Here is a 16,449-nt window from a genome sequence, read left to right on the forward strand (position 1 = left end):
GCTGCTGTTGATCGACAGTTCCGTCCCGCACAGGTGAGCAACGCTACGCCGCGTGGCGTGTGTAGGTATGTACCAGTCAGTGCATGAACTGGAGCAAATTACTCCCATGGCGCGACGCGGAGCGGTGCAAATTCAATTCAATCGCTTTGGGTGGGAAAATCAAATGCAACTGTTTCGCCCATCACCCTAGGTACCTGACGTGAGCAGTTGAACAAGAAGGTGAAAAGCGTAATGAGAGTGAGATGCGTTCGCACCACCGTGCGATGATCGATGACGACGCCCCAGAGCTGCTGCAGATGATCTTCGCCAATCGCAATTACTAGAAAACTGCTTTGGGGCGAGGAGGGGGAAGTGACGAAACAATTGTTTTCCAAGTAGATTGATTAAATGATAACATGGAAATGAGTGCTAATCCTTTAATAATAACAAAAGCCGACAAAAGCTAGGTACTGTAGAGTGTAGATACAATGGTGATGATGATGTAGTGATTGGTACTTTACAACACCATCACCAAGAGCAATCGCTGAAATGAAAATTCAGCCGGCCGGCCGGTGTCAATGATTGTGAACTACAGATTTTGATTGATTGTCGGTTGGAGTGCTTTCGATTTGTTAGCCTTCGGTGCTATCAGCAATGTGATGGATAGAAGGGAGCTCGGTGAGTCCTCTAGTAGTGCTACTAACTGGTCTGTCGTCCACATAATGTCTACATGATGTAACATTATCTGGCTCTGAATTTGATTGACTGAACGTTTTGTAGTGGTTAGTCCATAATTGGCTTGATTAAAGCCTTTTAACGTGTCACTACACAATGGCTTTTTCACAATCATGAAAATAAGTTTTTCTTCTGATGAAATTGTATACATAGTACCCTCTTGAATTTAATATAATCAACTGTATGATCTTTAGAATCTTTTTGCATTCTGGCAAACATACGGAGAATCTCAGGATGAACCGCACCATAACTTTCTCGTTGCGAAGATCTTTGCTGTCTCGTTGACCCGGATACCATCAGTAGCAGACATTGTGCACCGATATTGTGTTCTTCGGTAATATCCTAAGCGGACGAACAAAGAGTCCTTTCCTGTACGACCGACTCAGATTCAACAACAGACCAGTGTCACTTCGCCAGAGATGGGTATTCGATCCTCCATTGCGGTCGAGAAATTATACGCAACATGACCCTACTGTAAGATTCATGAATGATTTCAACGGACTACAAGATGTAATTTCTCTTAACATGACTACAGAAATGATTCAAGATAGATTAAGATTAAGGTATTTTTAAGAAATCAATGGAGAATATAAAGAAGAATGTTTTATCTAGTCTCTAAGTAGGGTAACGGGCTTGCAGCCTATAGTCCAAATACAAATACAAATATGACATTAGTTCTCCACATATCCAAAAAATCGTTTTTCGTTTTTTTTGCGCCTTTATATACATAAATATACATATATATTACCTCAGTGGGTTTTACATGGATGCTTAAGTAACGGACAGAAAGAAGGCAACCATCATAACAGTGGTCTAGGACTGTACCATCTACAAATTTGAACGAATTTCTTAAAACTAATGCTAATGCGAAGGTCTCATTCTTAAGATTAATCAATCTGCGAAGTATTTCCAGGAGATATCCCCGAGCAAGGAGGAACATGGAAGGAACTGATTCAGGAACTCCTGAAGGAACTCCAGGAGAACTTTTGAAAGAAATCGAAAAGGATCCCTGATGGAACTCCTGAACTGATTCCGGCAGGCACTGCTGTTTGAATCCTTGAAGGAACTTCTGCAGAAATCTCTGCATCTCTCCTTGTGAGATCCCTGCACAAATTCCTGGAGAAATCTCAGAGAATCAGGGAGAAATCCCCGAAGAAATTCCATGATGAATTCCAGGAATCCCCAAAGAATATCCAGAAGAGTTCCCTAAAGTTTTTTTAGGAGAAAGTTCCAAAGAAATTTCTGGAGAAATCCGCGAAATATTTCCAGAAGAACTCCCCGAAGAATATCCTGGAAGAGTACTCAAAGGATTTCCAAAAGTAATCCTCGAAGGATTTTAAGGATGAATCCCCGAAAGAATTTTAGTTTTAAACCTGGAGAATTCCCTGAATAAAATCCAGCAGGAATTATCAAAGAAACTTAATGAAAGATCTTTCAAGAAAATTCTGAAACATTCTTGACTACATTCCTAAAGAAAAGCTGTAAATAATTCCTAGAAAAAATCCGTCAAAAAACCTATAGAGAAATCCCTGATATCACTCCTGGAAAATCCCAGTAAAAATCTTAGGAGTGATCCCTGATAGAACTCGTGGAAGAACACCTGAAGGAACTTCCGGAGGAATCTCTAAAGAAAGTTCTGAAAGAATCACTTCTACTCCTGGAGGTATCATTGCATCCTCTTGGAAGAATCTGTGAAAGAAATTCTACAGAAATCCCTGAAAGAATTCCACGGGGAACTTCCAATGGAAAATCCCCCCTTAAAATCCTTGAAGAACCTCTGAAGAAACACCAGGACTAATCCATGATGGAATTCCTGTAGGAATTCCCGAAGGTACTCCAGAAGAAATCCCTGAAGGAACTCCAAGAATAATATGAAAAGGAGAAAAATCTCCAAATCTGCTATATGAATTCCTAAACGAACTTCAGGAGGAATCCCAAATTGAACTCCTGGAATTATCCCTGAACATTCCTGGAATATTATCTGGAGGAACTCTTGTGGAAATATTTTAGGAGACATCTGATAAAAAATGCTTAAGGCATTCCTGAATCCTCCAGGAAAAATCTCTGAAGGAACTACTAGGGATACCAGGGACTCCTAGAGGAATTTCTGAATGAAACCCTGCAGAAATTCTTGAACTTCAGAAGGAATCCCTTAAGGAATTTCTAGGCTATTCTCTGAAGCGCCTCCCATAAGAATCCTTGAAAGAACTGCTGGGGAATTCCTTATTGGATGTTCATATGAATCTTCGAAGGAATTTTTTGGAGAAATTTTTAGTAGGAATCTCCGAAGTAACTGTACTAAACCCTGATAAATTTTATGAAATAATCTGAAGGTATTTGACTCGACAAAACACTGAAGACGACCTTACAGTTGAAGTCGAAATACGTATCTGTAAAAAGATGCAAAGTCTTTGTGGAATAAAAAGGAACAGTACTTCACTCGATTTTCATTTTATTTACTGGTATTCCACTACTAAGCCCAGGTACATCATCATCTGCAAAATTATTAATGCTGAATAGCACAATTGTGCTGATTCGTCACAAAAGGGAAACCTAATAAAAAAAAAAACACAGATTCATCCACCTAGGCACTATCACCGCCTTTCTCGTCGAATATGTACTCATGATCTTTCCATAGACGTAAGCCAAAATGTTCCTGAATTCTTCATATAGAAAAACAACATTTTTGGCGAGGCCATCATCAATTTGGGAAACTTATTGATGGTACATATTCCGATAACAGCAAAACAGAGCTAAACAATATCAGACCTCTCAGTTTACTGCTCTACCACCTTAACCCTAGTCGTGCATTGGGGTCATTATGACCCCATTCCATGCACTACGGCATCGGGGTGAGCGGCATATAATGCATGAAAAAGGTTAACTTTATTCACAATCACAGATCACTTTATGATTTTCGACAAAGTTTTTTTCAGCACACTTTAGGCTAAATATTATTATCATTGGTAACACCATGTTAAATTTGAACTCCTTACAAAGAAAAATTTCAATCGTAATGAGCAGTAATTTTGGAAGCAAAAGGAGATTGAAGATTGAAATAACTTTGATCGGTGTTGACAGACTAAATTTTAGAATAATAATTTTTGATGAGATCGCTTTGGTCACAATCGTGTTCATATATGAAGACTTTGCCCATTTCTTCACTTATAATCATACCCTACGTTTATAGGCTGCCAAAAAAGCTACGATTTGATTTATCGCTTAGACGTTTATTCTGTTCACTTTTATAATTCCGCTATTTGATGTGCAGCTTGCATGGGTTTTGTTCAATTTTACGTTTGACCACTTCCGGCGGGACACCTGGAACCGATTACAGTTGTCCCAAATATGGTCTGAGACTATATTCTTGTCAGCTGTTCATCGGGTTACCTTTTCTTGCTAACCGTTCGGCAAATTTTTGAGGAAGTCGCGATTTTATGTGCCACATGCATGATTTTGGTCCACCTTTATTTAATCACTTTTGATGGAACACCCGCAACCGATTCCGAAATACTATTAAGTACTAGTTTTAGATGTGGCCTAAGACTATTTCTGGAGCTCGATTTGAATAGGTCGTATGTGCTTTTGTCGATTAAAAATTCGATCAGTTGGATTCGCTCATAATAGCGAAAACCGTTGAAATTGAGCAAAGTTGATACAAACAGCAGATCCCTCACAAAACAGGCTTTCTGTTCCATCATTGAAAGTTTGCAAAATATCTGCCATATTGCTACAATGACTAAAATAAACTGATCGAATTTTATATCGACAAAAGCACATACGACCTATTCAAATCGAGCTCCAGATTTTTTTGTTAACCGTTCATCAGATTATCAAAAACGCCGCTTTGGTTTGATTCTATATTTTATCACTTCCGGCGGGTTACTCACACTAAGCTTTTATTACCGGGCTCGGTTATCGAATTACCGAATTCTCAACAGCTGAGCTCTCGGTAGTCACCTCGGTAATAGATATCAACTACCGATTACTCGGTAATATGCTATGCTTGTCAAAATGTCAAAAATTACTGAGCTGTTCGTCAAAAAAATGCTGAATACTTTGTAACGGGAATGCCGAGTAATCAGTAAACTTTTTTTTTGTTTTTTTTTTTTGCATACGGAGAGTTTCAGTAGTTTTTTTTACGATTTTTCCTTTTTTTACCGGGGAATCAACTAAATCAAAATTAAGAATGAAATGTCATTTTTTTATTCAAAACATTTATGATGGTATGAAATTAGATGAAAAAATCCCAGAGCATGTGTATGTGACGGAAGCCACTGCTGCCATCATGCGAAGAAAAACCGTCCACACAGGAGTGCTACAATGCCCCATCATAAAATCATCAAAAGCACTGACTTCCGTAACGCTTAGGAACTCCGGAGATGGGAAAAACAATTCTGGAGCTCGATTTGAATAGGTCGTATGTGCTTTTGTCGATTAAAAATTCGATCAGTTGGATTCGCTTATTATAGCGAAAACCGTTGTAATTTAGCAAAGTTTATACATACAGCAGAATCCTCACAAAACAGGCTTTCTGTTCCATCATTAAAAGTTTGCAAAATATCTGCCATATTGCTACAATGACTAAAATAAACTGATCGAATTTTATATCGACAAAAGCACATACGACCTATTCAAATCGAGCTCCAGAATTGAATGCTGCAGTGCTTTTTGTGACCTAAAATTTAGAGAAAACATTTTACAAATGCGATGAGTAGGTACAAAAGTAACAAACATACCTGAATTTCACCTTCAACCAAGTTTTTTGTCCATGAAACTGTTTTTTTTATGAATTTTCACCGTTTCGCACTCACCACACTGTCGCTTGAAAATACAAATGGCGTTACACATGCACTCCGGGAGCCAGGAACTGAGACCTCGTTTTGAAGAGTATTCAGTACTTTTTTACTGATTGAACGGTACTCTTAATCACTGAGCTCGGCGAGGAGCTCACTAAAAGTACCGAGTAATGCAATAACAATCTTAATTGGTATATGTTAATACTGAAGTTTGTAAAAATATTTTATCTTGCTGAGAGATCGGTAAAATTAATTACTGACATCGGTTATTTTTATAGCAATTTACTGGTTCCTCAGTAAAAATTTACTTTTACAGTTTAGACTCAGTAAAAATTATTACCGAGGAGAAATTTGGGATTTTAGTGTGCTCGTCTCGTCACCCGTTTTGGAACACTACCGGTTCTCCAAAATATGGTCTGAGATTATTAACTGGCTAACCATTTATCATGTTACTGAATAATCCCAAGTAACATTTTAAGTTTTGTTCGGCTCTACAAGAGATCTTCATGACCAATTTTATAAAACTTGCAATAAAACTGAATCATACATCAAAACCTCTTGATAACCTCTTTAAGCGTATCTTCCGGCTAAGTGGACCACTCTCGGAGAGGTTTTGCAAACCGCATTAGGAGTAGCAATAAACCCGTTTTAAAACCTAGTTGAAATATTTCCCATTCTCGATTGTTGTTGTTTTTTTTTTTCAACAAAAACTATGACAGCTCAAGATGCAGAGAAGCTTCTTCGACGGCACGTAAAGTTCAGGAGGATACATTATTCGTAAGTAGAAAGCGATTATTTCAAAGTAGTATTTTAGTAGTTATTGTGCTGGTAGGCTTATGCGCATTCGAATTTACCGTGAATATTGGGGTTGCAGAATCATAAAATTGATGCGTTTCGAAAATAGTGAATATTATCATTTTGGAGTAAAATAAATCAATTTGTGAATTTTGTAAAACTATCCCGAATCGCAAGAAAACTCAGCAGAGAGAGTTTATTTATGTGAGCATGTTATGAAAATGGTGGCAAACTATCAATTCATTGCTAATTTAAGCAAAATTAACTATTTTTCATTCACGTAAGTTGATTCTTCAATATGGCGACGACCATAATCAGCGAAAATAAAACGAAAGCAGGTTTACTTTTATGATGACCGCAATAAACCTAGCAGTGTCGTAGTTTCTGCTTTTCTACCAACAGATGTCGTTACTAATCGAACGGATCGCCATCTGTTGAGAGTTTTTAACAGTTTTATTGCGGTAATAATGATTGCCAGAAGGTTTACATATCGGAAAGTTTTGTTTACTCTTAAAATCTGTCTTTATGGATATCTTCAAGTATACTATAAAACATTTTATCAATGGTTTTCTTAAAAGCAGTCATAAAACTGTGAGTTTTAATTATTGCTGTAATAAAACATTAATAAAAATCAAACAAAACCAATCAGCGATGGAATTGTTACTTGGGAAGTCATTGTTTGTCGCATGTATTGTTTTTTTTTTACATTTGACCATTTCTGGCGGGACACCCGGAACCAGTTCTGCATCACACTGATATGGCTTGCGTCTATTTTCTTGCAACTGTTCATCATGTTACCTAAAAAGCCGTGATTTGAGGTATCGCATGCATGGGTTTGGTTTCACTTCCGGCCCGAAACCGTTTGCGGTCACTACCGGCAGTCTCTTGTAGTATAGCGGAATATCACTGGTGAGAGTAGGCTGTGCCTGGAAGACTGACAGGAAAAAGCATGAAATAAAGGCATTGTTATTTAGTCATCTGAACAGTCAAGTGTGTTTATTACATTGGCGACGAGGATCTATCGGAACACGTGCAGGAAGAAGCCAGATCATGAAAAGAACGAAAGTGGGACGGAATGGACCACATTAACTGGATGCAACGCGGGGACCTTGCTGTATGATCATTGGTTTAGCAAGGTAGATGGCGATTAGGACGTGAATCGAAGCCGAGGAGCATTTCTTGTTGGTGGAAGGAACAATTTTGATATTCATAGAGGTATGAGACAAGAGCGATGTGGTGGTGCCTTAAATGGAATATCGATGGATTCAGGTACGACCTACAACATTATTTTCGCTTGGATAATATATTTTTGCTTATTGAAAATGTGCGGAGATTTTAATTGAATAAGAGCGCGCTTTTCTCGTTTGCACTGAGTTTATTCATAGATGCTGCATTATTAGTAAAATGTAGTTGTTTGTGTAAAAGCTTTTGGACTAAAAAAAAATGATTTGAAAAGCCGTAAAACGGGAATGTACCCTGAGAATAGAACGAAAAGTACATTATTGTTCAAGAGAATGAATACAATGCAAATGCTGGGAGAATTATGAGAGAAAATGATATTGTTGTAGCACCGACGTAGTTGTAGTACAGATACCAAAGTGGTTCATACGAGGAAAGCCGTATTATTGTTGGATTGTTTCTTCATCAAATAATCTGGGCAATCTGAATTGGAAAAAAAAATTCTCCAAGTTGTCAAACAGTGACAGTTTGTCTAGAGATGGATCTGAAAAGTAGATTGCTTTGACCTGTAAATCCTTAATCCTGCATTAGTATTCAAAGCGTGTTTTCGTCGGCGGGATGACTGTCAGGCAATGTATGAAGAAGGATAAGGAAGTAAGTGGCTCGTGTCATTGTTTTAAGAGAGTTTCAAAAGGAAACAGTGATTCCGTTTGAGAGAATTGTGAAAATGAGTCAACTACACTTCAATTTCCCCAGTATCTTGTGACTTTTTACTCATGCACATGTTCAACTAGTAGATTAAAAACATGTGCTATTTGAAGAAAAAAAAAAAAGGGACTGTAAATCCTGGTTCATTTGTGATTTCGTAGAAGTTCACGAAAATCACACTAATGATGAAAGGATTAGTTGTAGGAGGTTTACGAAACTTCAATCTGATTCCAAGAAAAAACGTAGGGAATTTCGATATTCTGCTAAGTTAATATTATCTGTAAGAAAACAAGTCTATTCAAGATCAAATGAAGAAGAGCAATCTTAGTCCATTTGGCATAAATCCAGTCTACCATAAGATGCAGGAAGTCGATCTTCAGTCCATCTGTGGTAAAGGGATGTGAAAAGGAAACTTAAAATTTTAATCTGCAATGAAAAAGACCAAATGAAGGAGATTTGTCTCAGTCCATTTGACGGTCCAGTCTACCATGAGATGTAGGAGGTGAATCCTCAGTCCATCTATGGTGAAGGGATGTGCAAAGGAAACATAAGGTGTCAGTCTGCGATAAAAAGACCAGATGAAGGAGATTCATCTCAGTCCATTTGGCAATCCAGTCTACCATGAGATGTGGGAGGTGAATCCTCAGTCCATCTATGGTAAAGGGATGTGCAAAGGAAACTCAAGGTTTCAGTCTGCGTTAAAAAAGACCAGATGTAGAAGATTCGTCTTAGTCCATCTAGCAATCCGGTCTACTTCGAGATGTAGGAAGTTCAACTTCAGTCCATCTGTGGTAAAGGGATATGCAAAGGAAACATAAAGTTTCAGTCTGCAATACAAAAGACGAAATGAACGAGATTCATCTCAGTCTATATAGAAGTCCGGTCTACCGTGAGATGTAGGGGGTGAGGAAACCTCAGTCCATCTATGGTAAAGGGAAATATAAAGTAAAGTGCAGTTCAGTCTACAATTAAATATGTAAAAACAAGACCAAATGCAGGAGACACATCTCAGTAAACTTAGACCGCGAGGAAGTATAAGAAACTCAAGTCCAGATGTGAAAAATATTAATACCAACATATATATATATATTTTTCAATTTCATTTAGGAATAACAACCAATGTATTTTAGTGTGCCACAGCTACCATAGATGTGAGGTATATATATAGACGGTAAATGAAGCATCGTGAATCCTTCATTGATCAAGATTTAGGTAAGATTATTCCATCTGTGGAAAAAGAGAAGAGAATGGCTGTTTAAAAGAGCTAAGTATGGATATCTTTAAAAATATAAAAATAAAAACAAATTCAAGTATATTCCCCACTAAATATAGATACACTTAATGACGGAGAAGATGGATGGCGCTGTTCGTGGAAGTTCACCCAAACTATTTCCATTGGAGGCAATATTCGTCAGTGCTGAAGTCAAGACATGTTTATTCGATTAAGTCAGGACATTGAAAATATGTTTATTCATGAGGAAATCTTAGGAGTCAAATGTTATGGGGGAATATTCTTATTATGGTTATTCATTTGATCATTGTTTTTAAATTCATTGGGAAAAAGGAGAGATGTAGTATAGCGGAATATCACTGGTGAGAGTAGGCTGTGCCTGGAAGACTGACAGGAAAAAGCATGAAATAAAGGCATTGTTATTTAGTCATCTGAACAGTCAAGTGTGTTTATTACATCTCTAAAATAGTCTGAGCCTATTTGCTTGCTAACGTTTATACGGTTATCAAAAAAGCCGCGCTGTGTCACATGCATGGGTTTGGTTCAATTTTATGTTTAGCCTTTTTTGGAGGGAACTATTTTCGGCACTACTGACAGTCCCTAATGTGGTCTTAGCCTACTTCCTTGATAAGCGGTCATCAAGTTGTCGGCAAGGTTGTCGGAAATGCCGTGATTTGATGTGCCGCATGCATAAGTTTTGTTTACCTCCATATACGGCCACTTCCGGCGGGACACCCGGAACCGGTTCCGAAACACTACCGGTTCAGATATGGTCTGATACTATTTTCTTGCCAGCTTTCAAAAGGTTATAAAAAAAGTCGCACTTAGATATGTCGCATGCATGGTTTTGATTCATTTTTATATTTGACCTTTTCCGGCGGGGCATCCGGAACCGGTTTAGATATGGTTGGAGACTGTTTTAATGCTAACTGTTCATCAGGTTATCGAAATTGTCGCAATTTGATGTATCGCATGCATATATTTGATTCACTTTTATATCTGGCCACCTCCAGCGGGACATCCGGAACCGGTTCCGGAACACCACCGGTTCAGATATGGTCTGAGACTGTTTTTTTGCTAACTGTTCATCAGGTTATCAAATTGCCGCGATTTGATGTATCGCATGCATAGTTTTGGATTATTTTTATATTCGACCACTTCCAGCGAGACATCCGGAACCGATTCTGGAACACTACCGGTACAGATATGGTCTGAGACTATTTTCTTACCAGCTTTCATTAGGTTTTCAAAAAAGCCGCGCTTTGTTATGTCGCATGCATGGATTTGGTTCACTTTTATATTTGGCCACTTCCGGCGGGACACCCGGAACCGGTTCCGGAACACACGGTTCAGATATGGTCTGAGACTGTTTTCTTTCTAACTGTCTATCAGGTAATCGAAAATGCCGCAGTTTGATGTGTCGAATATATGTGTTTGTTACATACGGCTGGACCGATCCGAACCATTTTCAATAGGGAAAATGGGACCGGATTCCGCGTCGAATGAACCGTCGGTCATTAAAATCGGTTGAGGTTTACTGCCAAAAAGTGATGTGAGTTTTTTTTGTACATATACACACATACACACACACACACACACACACACACACACACACACACACACACACACCCGGGGCAGCAGGGACGAAAGTCCTGGGGCCTGACGCACCCCCCCGCTTGCGAGTCAGCCGCGTAGTCGCCGGCTAAGAATAGGACTACTAACCCGAATTCAAGGTGTCAAGCGACCCGTGCTGAGGAATGAGTGATCGAGGGGGTGAAAAAGATGCTCGATCTTTAACGGAGCCTGTGGGGTACCTGGGCACCCCCCACAGTAAGCTGTCCCTTACCGCGTTAATGCAGGGCTCTGGCGTGGTGGACATTCTTTCCCGTGCTACTCGTGGGATTTAATCATGAAGTCAAATAGAAATCAGAATCTAGGTGGAAATAGTGGTGGGATCAACCCCTTCGCAAGAAGCGGGTTGATGAGATCTCCGACAAGGAGAAGTGAGGAGATAGGCGCTGGGAGTTGCGTACGCAGCTCAAGCGTGGGTGCTCCAGTCCACTTCCCGGCAAGCCAGCCGGTGGAGGTTATGGACGGAGCGTGGTTGTTGAGGGCCGTCAACCGAGGATCCAAAGGACGGTCCGCAATAGAGGCGGCTGAGCAGCAGCTTGGCAAAATCATCGACTTTGCGTCCACTAAGTCGAACATAAGCAAGGACCTGAAAACGGCCTTGCTTCGACTTAGGGCGTCGATCGACGATGCCAAGCAGGAGCACGCGGCACTCGCGTTGCTGACTGCTGCAGCAGCGGAGCCTGCAAATGAGAAAGTGCCGAAGTTTACCCAAACGGAGGCCTTCTCCTTCGCAGGAAGTCCGAATAAGGCGGAAGCGACTGCTCGCGACAAACGGGGCAAGCAATCGCAGAAGCGGGCGAGGCAACCGTCAGGCGAGGAGCTGTCTGGCGGTGCCCGCAAGGCCAGGCGAATCATTACCCCGAAAGTCGGTAATAATGCCGGAAGGTCGGACCCCAGCCAGGGTTCCCGGAAAGCTGGGAAGGGTGGGCCTGAAAAGGCTGGCCCGTCCCGGAACGATGGGAACAAAGGGTTGCGACCGCTAGTGGGCCCTCAACAGCCACAGAGTAGGGCGATCCAAGGGGAGGACCCCCCTTGGACGAAGGTAGAGCGGAAGAGGAAGAAGAAGGCGAATCCGCAGGTAGTAGCGCAGGACGCCAAGCCAAGGCGTAGGAGGGCAGGTGCCAAGCGCGAGAAAGGCGACTCTATCGTCATCAAGACGGAACAGTCCAAGTACTCGGACGTCTTGAAGATGATGCGAAGCGACGCCAAGCTTGAGGGTCTTGGAGCCGACGTACGCAGTATTAGACGTACTCGTACGGGCGAGATGATCCTGGAGCTGAAGCGCCAGAAGGAGCACAAGGGCGCCGCCTAGGGGCTGTCCATAAACCACGTGGTCATTTCTTTGGGACTTTTCAACCCCCCCCCCCCCCCGCGTGGTCATTAGTCCATACAAAAATTTTTATTTGTCCATACAAAAAGGTCATCGGCCGAAACCCCCCCCCCCCCCCCCCTCATGACCACGTGGTTTATGGACAGCCCCCTATAAGAGGCTGGCAGAAGAGGTCCTTGGTGAGGGTGTGCAGGTGAGGGCTCTGACACATGAGGCGACTCTGAAGGTCAAGGACATCGATGAGATCACCGAAGTGGAAGAGCTCGTCACGGCACTGCGGCAACAGTGCGATGTGCAGGTGGCCGCCGCAGCCGTTAAGCTACGGAAAGGGCCAGCAGGGACACAGATAGCTTTGGTTCAGCTACCTGTGGCGGACGTCAAAAAGTCCGTTAAAGTAGGGAGCATAAAGGTGGGTTGGTGTGTATGTCACCTGACATTCCACGAGCCACCAGAGGTTTGCTTCAGGTGTCTGGAACCAGGACACAAGTCGTGGGACTGCAAAGGCCCCGACAGGCGCAAACTGTGTAGGCGATGCGGCGCTGAAGGTCATAAGGCCCAAAGCTGCACGAGTCCGCCCATCTGCATGATCTGTACCGGGAAATCCTCGAACAACAGACATCCGATGGGTGGTCCAAGGTGCCCGGCCTTCAAGAAAGCCGCAGTGAACAACAAATCACAGTGCAGGTAACGCAGCTGAACCTGAACCACTGTGATGCGGCTCAGCAACTGCTTTGTCAGGCGGTTTCTGAGTGGGAGACGGATATCGCCATCATTTCGGACCCATACCGAGTACCCGCCGGCAACGGCAACTGGGTCGCGGATGGGACCAGAAAAATGGCGGCGATATGGACGACGGGTAAATACCCCGTTCAGGAGTTGGTGTCTACTACCTATGAGGGCTTCGTGGTCGCCAAAGTAAACGGGGTCTTCTTCTGTAGCTGTTATGCGCCTCCGCGGTGGCCGATCGAGCAGTTCACGCAAATGCTGGACCGCTTAACGACCGTGCTAACAGGGCGAAGGCCGGTGGTAATAGCGGGCGACTTTAATGCCTGGGCCGTGGAATGGGGAAGCTGTTTCACGAACCAGCGGGGTCAGATCCTGCTAGAAACACTGGCCATCTTAGATGTCGACTTGGCTAATGTCGGTACCAAGAGTACCTTTAGTCGAAACGGAGCGGAGTCAATTATTGACGTGACCTTTTGTAGTCCTGGCCTAACAAGTAGTTCGAACTGGAGAGTAGATGATGGCTACACTCACAGCGACCACCTGGCGGTTCGCTACAGTATCGACTACAATAACAGCAGACAGCGGATAGAAGAAGAGGCGGCTAGGCTAAGGCCAAGCCCTCGCAGGTGGAAGACATCATACTTTGACGAAGGGGTATTTAGGGAGGCGCTCCGCCGTGAGCGAAACTTAATCGGTTTAGACGGCGACGAGCTGGTAGCGGTGCTCTCACGTGCGTGTGATGCGACCATGCCTAGGCGAGTCCACCCTAGAAATGGGAGGCCACCGGCTTACTGGTGGACCGACGCGATTGCGGACCTGCGCCGCGCCTGCCTAAGGGCTAGGCGGCGGATGCAGCGAGCACGATCAGAGGAAGAGCGAAACGAACGGCGGGTGGTGTTCGCCGCTGCAAAAGCCGCGCTTAAGACCGAGATAAGAGCAAGCAAAAAGGCCTGCTTTGAGGGTCTCTGTCAGAGTGCCAATACGAACCCGTGGGGTGACGCCTACAGGATCGTTATGGCCAAGACGAGAGGTGTGATGGCTCCTACAGAGCAATCTCCAGAGATGTTGGAGGGGATCATTGGAGGACTTTTTCCGCGTCATGATCCTAGTCCTTGGCCTCCTTTCGTAGGACAGCCGGGGACTGGGGCTGGCGATGAGGAGAGGGTCACCGATGTGGAACTTGCGGGGATAGCTAAGTCCCTTAGCGTAGGTAAGGCCCCAGGTCCGGACGGAGTTCCGAACCTGGCCTTAAAAGTAGCTATTGCAGAGGCTCCCGAGATGTTCAGGTCTGCTATGCAGAAATGCCTGGACGAGGGAGTTTTCCCAGAAGCTTGGAAGAGGCAGAGCCTGGTACTATTGCCAAAGGCGGGGAAACCACCCGGAGACCCGTCGGCATATAGACCAATATGCTTGATTGACACGGCGGGGAAGGTGCTCGAAAAGATCATCCTCAATAGAATGTTGCGGTTCACCGAGGGCGAAAATGGTCTTTCGAGTAACCAGTACGGCTTCCGGAAGGGGAGGTCCACCGTAGACGCTATCTTGTCGGTTACAAAAACCGCCGAGAAAGCACTCGAGCCTAAGAGGAGGGGAATTCGCTTTTGCGCGGTAGTGACTCTGGATGTAAGGAATGCGTTTAATAGCGCCAGCTGGTCTGCTATTGCCGATGCGCTCTTGCGTCTGGGGATACCGGAGTACCTGTACAAGATTCTCGGAAGTTACTTTCAGAATCGTGTACTAGTCTACGACACGGAGGTGGGTCGGAAGTGCTTTCACATAACCTCAGGAGTCCCGCAAGGTTCCATCCTGGGTCCGGTGTTATGGAATGTCATGTACGACGAGGTGTTGAGGTTGGAGTATCCAGTGGGAGTGGTGATTGTCGGATTTGCCGACGACATTACGCTCGAAGTCTACGGTGAAACGATCGAGGAGGTAAAGTTGACTACCAACCACTCGATCAAGGTTGTGGAGGCGTGGATGCGGTCCAGGAAACTGGAGCTGGCTCACCACAAGACAGAGGTGACGGTTGTTAACAACCTGAAGTCGGAGCAGCAGACGGAGATCAGTGTAGGAGACTGTACTATCCTGTCAAAGCGCTCCGTCAAACACTTGGGCGTGATGATCGACGATAAGCTTACCTTCGGTAGCCACGTCGATTATGCCTGTAAAAGAGCCTCCACAGCTATTGCGGCACTGTCCCGGATGATGTCCAATAGCTCTGCGGTGTACGCCAGTAAGCGCAAGCTTCTGGCTAGTGTTGCTACATCCATACTTAGGTATGGCGGCCCGGCGTGGGGCACCGCGCTAAGTACTAAATGCTACCGACGGAAGCTGGAAAGTACTTACAGGCTTATGTGCCTGCGGGTTGCGAGCGCGTACCGTACCGTGTCACACGACGCTCTCTGCGTCATTACTGGTATGGTGCCTATCAGCATTCTTATCAGTGAGGACATGGAGTGCTTCGAAATGCGCGGCACAAGAGGCATACGCAGGACTGTCAGGATGGCCTCTATGGTCAAATGGCAGCGCGCGTGGGACAGTTCCACCAAAGGAAGGTGGACCTATAGGTTGATACCGAGGGTAGATAGTTGGATTAATAGGCGCCATGGGGAAGTCACATTCCACCTGACACAGGTCCTTACAGGTCATGGTTGCTTCCGACAGTATCTACACCGTTTCGGGCATGCGGATTCTCCCGAATGCCCAGCGTGCAATGATTTAGAGGAAACGGCGGAACACGTTTTGTTCGTGTGCCCGCGTTTTCGCACAATGCGTGACCGCATGCTTGCCACATGCGGGGAGGACACAACTCCGGACAACTTGGTCCAGAGGATGTGTAGGGATGAGTTTGGCTGGAACGCCGTTTCAACGGCTATTACCCACATCGTCTGGGAGCTACAGAGGAGGTGGCGCGTGGACTCGGAGAATGGCTAGTCCAGATGCAGTACAAGAGGTGGTCCAGGGGTTCGGAGTCGGCTTCGTAGGTCATACCGGTGCCCTGCGGTCGAAATCGACCCTTACAACGATTAAGTGGCCGCGGAGAGGAAGTCCCGGTAGCGGTGCTGTCGTGGCGTCGGTCTACTGGGTTGGATCCGAGCCCGCGGTTGGAAAGGGGTCCCCGGCAAGGGTCGGGGTAGGTGAGATCCTGCTGTCTGCAACCTACGGGTGCATCTGATAGGGCCTGAAGGGTAGTGATACCCTTCCTTACGGGCAGGTCAGATCGGGTTGCACGTGGGCATCAGTTCTTGATGTCCGCTCAGCAGTAGGGCGCGGGCGGGGTTGACCCTGCCCGCCTTCCGAGGACAAAGGGAGTGGCGAGGACCACTCGGGAAACT

This window comes from Aedes albopictus, chromosome 3, assembly GCF_035046485.1.
Source record: "Aedes albopictus strain Foshan chromosome 3, AalbF5, whole genome shotgun sequence".
Taxonomy (NCBI): domain Eukaryota; kingdom Metazoa; phylum Arthropoda; class Insecta; order Diptera; family Culicidae; genus Aedes; species Aedes albopictus.